This window comes from Lemur catta, chromosome 6 (assembly GCF_020740605.2).
Source record: "Lemur catta isolate mLemCat1 chromosome 6, mLemCat1.pri, whole genome shotgun sequence".
In the NCBI taxonomy this organism is placed as follows: Eukaryota; Metazoa; Chordata; class Mammalia; order Primates; family Lemuridae; genus Lemur; species Lemur catta.
Genome location: NC_059133.1, coordinates 10,409,936 through 10,417,246, shown reverse-complemented (window position 1 = coordinate 10,417,246; position 7,311 = coordinate 10,409,936).

Here is a 7,311-nt window from a genome sequence, read left to right as displayed (position 1 = left end):
GAGCAGGAAGGCTTCAGACTGCCCGGCACAAGGCCCCAGACGGCAGTCCCGCAAGGTGCACGCGAAGAAACGCGGCTCGCGCTCCCTATCCAGCCCCTCAGCCCACCCAGGGTCCGGAGGAAACAACCCGGCGCCCCTAGCATCCCAAGCACGGGGCCAAACGCGCTAGCCAGGCAACCGTGGTCCACCGGCCCCGCCTCCTCTACCTCGGCGGCCCTCGATTGGTTCCCACTAAAAGCTCCCACCCTCGAAGGCTCTCGGAGACCCAGTGGGGGGAGGGGGCGGGGCTAGGAACTCTCTTTGCAATACAATTCGTAAGAAGATCTGCTCTTCAACATTATCCAACTTGACGAATGGTTGCAAATGATGTCAATCACTTCCATCTCCAGACCCCGCCCCCGCTCCGCCGGAGAGTCCCGGGATGAAGAAGCTCTAATATCAAGTAACCAGAGAGATGATAAAAGAAGTTTTCTGATTGGCCAGAGCCTGGCTTGGCCCATCCTCCCGATTCGCCACACCCCCTCCCCTTCTGGAAGTGGGTTTGCCCACAAGGGGCGTGGGCGGGCTTACGGCAGTCTGGCGCCTGCGCAGTGGCCCAGGCCGCAGTTGCGGAGGCCGTCTCCGCCGGTTTGACATCCCGGGCAGGTTCCTGCCGCTTCCCCAGTTCCCGGGTTCCGGGGAGCGCGGCTATGAGGTGCACCCAGAAATCCGGTCCTTGCTCCGCATCCCGTAGGGAAATCTAATTTTAAAGCTCAAGAACGGGATGCGCTTTAAAACCTAAAACATGAAAGTGTTTAAAGTGACGTCTGTGAACAAAAGGGAAAACAAGTAAACTTTTATGAGGCTGAGCAGTTGGACTCAGGAATTTGAGGTTATACTTTACTCTTAGTACATTTGCTCTCCTGCAAAATAGAGAATGCCTCACATGCTACACTGCCCTTCACAAAGGGAAGCTCCATAAATATCGGTTGACTTGGGGCGGGGGTGGGTCCGTCCTGCTTCCTGGTCAGGTGGTCAGAGACTTAAATCCCTGACAACCTTCCCTGCCTGGGCAAGTCACCTCATCCCTGAGCCTCTAAAGATGGGCTTAGTTGAAGCCACCTCCAAAGAGAGAGCATGTGAGTGCTTGGGACAAAGTAGGTGCTCAGCAAGTGATTGTGGAATGAATGAATGAGAGGAAGCTTACTCGAACAGATTCGGTTTATCATCACCCTCCTAGGCTGGCCAAATACACCCCCTGTTCTCACTCTCACTGAGCCCCTGGGATCTTTGATGGCTGATGTTTAAAGGGAAGAGCATCCCCTCAGCAACGATGCCTGCGCTAAGGATTTTCGTGCCCTTCAGACACTGGAACATTCTGCCCTCTTGAGGCTGCTCTGTGTCTTAGGGTGGCCACCAGCCTTGTGCAGGAGAGTGAACACACACACACACACACACACACACACACACACACACACACACACTCTACAAATGACTCTGATGGTTTCAGCCCTGAATCTGGAGTAAAACAATGCAAGTTGTCTGGAATTTTCTTTCCTTGGGATTGATTCCTGGTATTAGGGTAAAGGCCCATCTCTCCTTCATTCCCTTTAACCACTTTTCTTCTTTGGTGATGTCATGTGAGTCTGTCTCAGACACCCCAGGCTGGGTGAGCAGAAAGCCTCTGTCTGTTTCCCTCTTGCCGGCCCTCATCCAGGCCAACCTGTTCACCACGAGTGGCCCCGTTACTCCCTTAAAGGACCCCTCTAGTGACCACCCTCCCAGGGCAGCCCTATGTAGTTGAGATGCTGAGATACACCTGGGGCAGCCTCCAAAGCCTCAGTTCCCTCATCTGCAAGGGGGGTGATAATAGCACCTCCCTCACAGGGCTATTCTTCGTACCACACTCACTCTCTCCCTTCTGTTGCTGCTACTCGGTGTGATTTTAGTCGGCACCATCATAAGAGCATTTTGGAACTTTCCAGAAAGAAGGTAAACACTTGTATGGTGAATTCCATTCCCTGCACTCCACTGCCCCATGGGCCTTCTATACATTCTTGATGACTAGAGGGCAGCTGAATGACTGAGAGTCACCGGGCTAAAGGTGCTCAGAGAATTTCTGAGCCATGAGAGTTCCTGAGAAATTCTAGTCTAATCCCCCTCTGAGCGGCTGTAGCAGCCGTGGCTGGTCTACGGTGAGCACATACTGCATGCTGGCCTTGTTCTAAGTGCTTTTAGGGATGAATTAAGTTAATATTCATGTGCATATTTTATATCCACAATAACCCTTGTGAGGCTTGTATCATCTCCATTAGGGGAAACTAAGGCCCAAATGAGGTTAACTCAAGCGCTTAAGGTTGCAAAGCTAGTGAGTAGCAGAGCTGGGATTTGAACTCCCTCCCACTCTTCCTGTCATCCTAGAGAGCAAATGTTTATTGAGTTCCTTGAAGTAATAGCACACAGATTGAGCTTTATTTACCAGGTATGTGCTAAGCACTTCACATCCTCTCTCTTATTTGATGCCATGACTCTGGGAAGAGGAAACTATTATTATGTTAAGGAAAGGAAACTGAGGTCCAGAAAAAGGCCAAGGTCACACAACGAGACAGCTTGATCCAGAACCAACCCCGGATCTCTTGACTCTTGGAACTGATCTTTTTTTCTAATACCTAGTATGGTCTCTCCAGTTTCATAAATAAGCTTTTCTTCAGTGCCTACCGTGGGCCAGGCACTGTGCTGGGGGTTGGAGCTACAGAAGTGAAGGTGACAGAGTCCCAGTCCTCACTGCTGGCATGTCATGGCCATGTGGGAATGCAGGCCCAATGCTGCAGGTCCCTGACTTTTCTAGAGGAGCCAAGAATCTGGGTTTTTATGTGAAATCCTTTGAACTCTGGCAATGAACTTAAATTTAAAACACTGCAGCTACAGCTGTTAATGGTTCAACCTGGAGCTGCCTATCTGTGACCTCTGGTCAAGACAGGAACCCAAAGGTGTAGACAAATCATTGTGACACAAGTGGGTACACCTTGAGGAGCATTCCTAACCCTGCATAGATGGTTAGAGAGGGAGTGGGGAAGAATATTCTGGAAGGAGGGCCTTGTAGGAATTTGTGAGATGGACGTAGAGGAAAGGCCACGCTGGGCATATGAGACAGCACCTGCAAAGGTGCGGATTTGTGGGGGTGCGTCGAATCAAACACACATCCAGACGGCAAAAGAAAGTGAGGCAAGGCCTGGCATGGGACCCTACTTTGAGAAATTTATTCAACAAATATTTGTTGAGTGCTTACTAAGCACTAGGATGTAGAGGGGGACAGAATGATTCAGCCTAGTGGAGACGCAGATGACCAGGCAATGGTGATCTGTGACTGTGTGTAGTAAGCATGAGTAGGAGAGGACCAGGCACAGGGAGAACAAATGCCCTACACTGCAACCCCAGGACCAAAGCATCATCACCCAGGGGACTTTTTTAGAAATGCAAATTCCCAGGCCCCACTCCAGACCAACTGAACATGGGGGATGAGGCCCACAATCTGTGTTTCCATTGGCCCTCCTGGTGATTGAGATGTATGCTCATGTTGAGAGTGACTCCTCATAGGTAATGCTGGGACCTACCTTGATCTACTATATCTGGTCATTTTACTGTTTCTCAAACTGCTCAAGAACACTCTTACCTCAGGGCCTTTGCACATACTGTCCCCAGCATGGAGACATAGCTCTTTCCCTCATGATCTTCAGATCTCTGCTCAAATGTCATGTCCTTAGGGAACCTTCCCAAGCACCCAATTTAAGAATTGCTCCCAATCTGTCAGTCTCAATTTCCTTGACTTGCTTTACTTTCTTCATAGCATTCACCACTATCCGATATGATACAGTCTGTCCCTCTGTGCCCACGGGGGATTGGTCCCAGGACCCCACAGATACCAAAATCCATGGACGCTCAAGTCCCTGTATAAAATGGTATAGTATTTGCATATAACTTACACACATCCTCATGCATACTTTAAATCATCTCTAGAGTACTTATAATACCTAGTACAATGTAAACGCTACACAAATGTTATACTGTATTTTAAAATTTGTGTATCTTTTATTGTTGTATTGTTATTTTAAAAATTTTCCCCCCAAATATTTTCAGTCTGTGGTTGGTTGGATGCAGGATGTAGAATCCATGATGTGGAATCTGCGGATATGGAGGGCTGAGTGTGTTCCATTTTTATTTGTTTATTTGCATAGTATCTGTCTCCCCACACCAGAAGGTAAACTTCGTACGGACAGGGACTTGGCCTCTTTTGCTAACCCAGCATCTAAGACAGTGCCCAGCATGGTGAGACACTCAGTAAATACTGTGGAGTTAATCAATGAATCTTGTAGGGTTTACCCTTCCGGTCATTCATTCATTCAATAAGGACCAATTCTTGAACACCAGTTCTTGTGCAGGTAATACGCTTGTTATCATATCTGCACAAGAACTAGGAGGGGTGCGATGACCATTCAGATGGGGGCAGCCTCATCATGGGTCCTCTCCTTCCCTCTGCCTGCACCACTAGCTAGACCCAGATGCTCTGTGGAAGAGAAGGGGTTAACAGTGCTGCTTCCCGAAGCCAGGGACTGGGCCTTTTAGGCTGATTACAGGGGCTTTGGGTAAGAGGGGCATGGAGGGGCAGCTGCTGACGAGTTGTTCGTAGGAACTGTTCAGTCGTCCTGGGTTCGAATGCCTCCCAATGTCGCTGATGAGCTGCATGCGCATGAGCTGTGGCTCCTTGCCAGGGGCAGCCACAATATTCCACGCATGGCGCCGGGGCTGATCGTGCCCACTGCAGGGCCCAAGTCCCTTTGCCATCGCACTGTGACAGCCAGGGGGTTCTCCCTCTGCCTGGGCCCCATCACAGCCCCATCAGTTATAGGGTGTAGTAGCAGGATTGTTGGATGCAAAACAATCCCTTTGGGTAAATAAGAGGTTTTATATGAAATTTGTAGGGAAAAGTCTTCTTGAGAGAGATTCTGCACGAATGCTCAAGAAGGATGTCTTTCATACGTTAAAGCAGATTTGCTCGAATGCCCTCATGTCAGAGGGCAATGCCAAAAAGAGAGGGCTAGGAGGTGCATAGAATTTTATGTACTTAGATCAGGGTTTTCCCACCTTGGCACTATTGATATTTTGGGATGGGTAATTCTTTATTGTAGGGGCTGTCCTGAGCACTGCAGGATGTTTGGCAGCATCCCATCCTCTACCCACTAGATGCCAGAATCATCTCCCTCAGGGAACAACCAAAACTGTCTGCAGACATCACCAAATGTCCCCTGGGGGCAAAATCTTCCGTGGGTGAGAACTACTGATGTCGATGCCTGAACTCAATGAGTAAAGGATACTGACTTTAACGCTGAAATCCACAAGGACTTGCCACTCAGGCTGCCTGGGCTTGAGTCCCGGCTTTGCCACCCCCCCTTTGTGTCTCAGTCGCCTCTCACCTGCCCCCGTGGGCGCCGTGAGGCTCAGATGAATGGCCACAGGTAAGGGGTCTAGCTAACGCCTGACAGGTGGTAAGACTGATTAACAGCCACTGGGGTGACGAGGACTCCCCTGCCAGGGGGGTTTATGATGCGGCGATGGAGTTCTGTCTTACAATTTCGTACCATGCACTGTGTCGCATCTGGCACACCGCCTTCCCGCGGGAATGACCTTTGCTGTTCCTTCTCCCACTGTCCACGTGGGCCTGGTTGTTTATGGCTCCGCTGATGCAGGGCTTGGCAGCGCCATCTCGGTAAAGGGCAGAGGAAATGGACTGACTCACCTTCGGTGCGCCCGGAATGCAAAGCGGAGCCCTGAGCGGGGCCCGGGCAACGGCGCGGAGGCCGCGATGTGCCGGATCTGTCAGCAGGGGGCAGCAGCCGCCGGGAAAACGCCTGCTGCAGGAGGGCGCCGGGCCGCCCGCACTTTGCATTTGCTCTGCAGCTGCTTTGGTTTAAAGTTGAGCAAATCATCCATCCAGAGCCACCCGGAGGCCTCCTTTAAGAGCCCGAGATGCTTCATCTGTGGAAGCCAAGAGCTGCTTTTCCAGAATGTTCCACGTATGTGCTGGCCAATGGAGAACGAGAGGCTGGTAACTCACCTGGCACCTCTCTGCCTTGTAGATGCAGAGCTCTGGGCTCGGAGTCCTGCTGCAGGTGTCACCTGCACCTACTGCTGTTCCCTGCTGTTCCCTTTCCACACTCCACGCCTCAAGCTGTGTGGCTGTGTTTAAGGAGGGGACAGATGTTTCCGGATGGCGCAGCCTGCACCTAGGCCGAAGTCAGCTACAGGCGACGTTAGCCGGTCCCTGCCCTTCCTTCCCCTTCTCCAGCCCCCACCCCGCATCATGCCCAGGAGCTGAGTGACACAGAAGCCGTCCCAGACCCGCCCTCCCCAGGCAGCTGCGGAGCTCTGGCCCAGTCTTAGCGGGTCCCCATCCCCCATAGGAACTTGACTGCCAGGGGTGTCATTCTCTCCTGGTGCCCTGGGAGTCACTGTTGACCCTTTCCACTCGGTGGCCAGCATCACCTTGTAAAAATTTTAATTTCAAATCCACAATCTCTTCCCAAGGTTTAAAATTGCAAAGACAGACAAGAATCTACAGAGAACACCCCCTCATGCCCCGGCCCCACCCCCGGGGCTGCACCCTCAAGTTGCCCGGACGCCCTTTCAGAGAGACTGTGCTACGTTCCAGCACAGACGTGCATACATGTTCTTTCTAGCTCTTTCTCTCCTCTCCCCCGCACTCGAGAGCCGACACCACACTGTCTGCACTTGGCTTTTCTGTCCAATGTCCTTAGGAGGGCCCCTGTCGGATCCAACGTGCCCCTCAGTCTTTTTCAGTGGCTGAGAGTGATCTTTCTAAATCTTGTCACGTTTCCACTGAAAGTCCCCCCAGGGGCTTCCTGCTGTCCTCGGGGTGAAGTCCGCCTTCCCTGTAAGGCTGTCAGGCCCGGTGGGCAGCCCAGTGGGCGGGCAGTGCCCCCTCTCTGGCCTCCCTCACCTCGGGGCACCTGGCTCTCCCAATCCTCAGCCTCCACCTGCCTGTCCTGCCCAGGGCCTTTGCCCTGCTGTCCCCTCTTAACCTAGTTAACTCCTGCTGTGTGTCTCTCCGCTCGCTTGCCTGGACACCATGTGCAGTCGTGGGCAGTGCCCATGATCACAGGATCGAGAGCCAGACCCCCGGGGTTCAACCCCAGCCTGGCCGCTTCGGAGCTGTGTGCCCTTGGGCAGCTTGCCACCCCTCTCTGCCCGACTCCTCCCGTGTGGCATGGGAGCGATCATAGGTCCTTCATCGGGGGTTTGGGGTCAGTATTACGT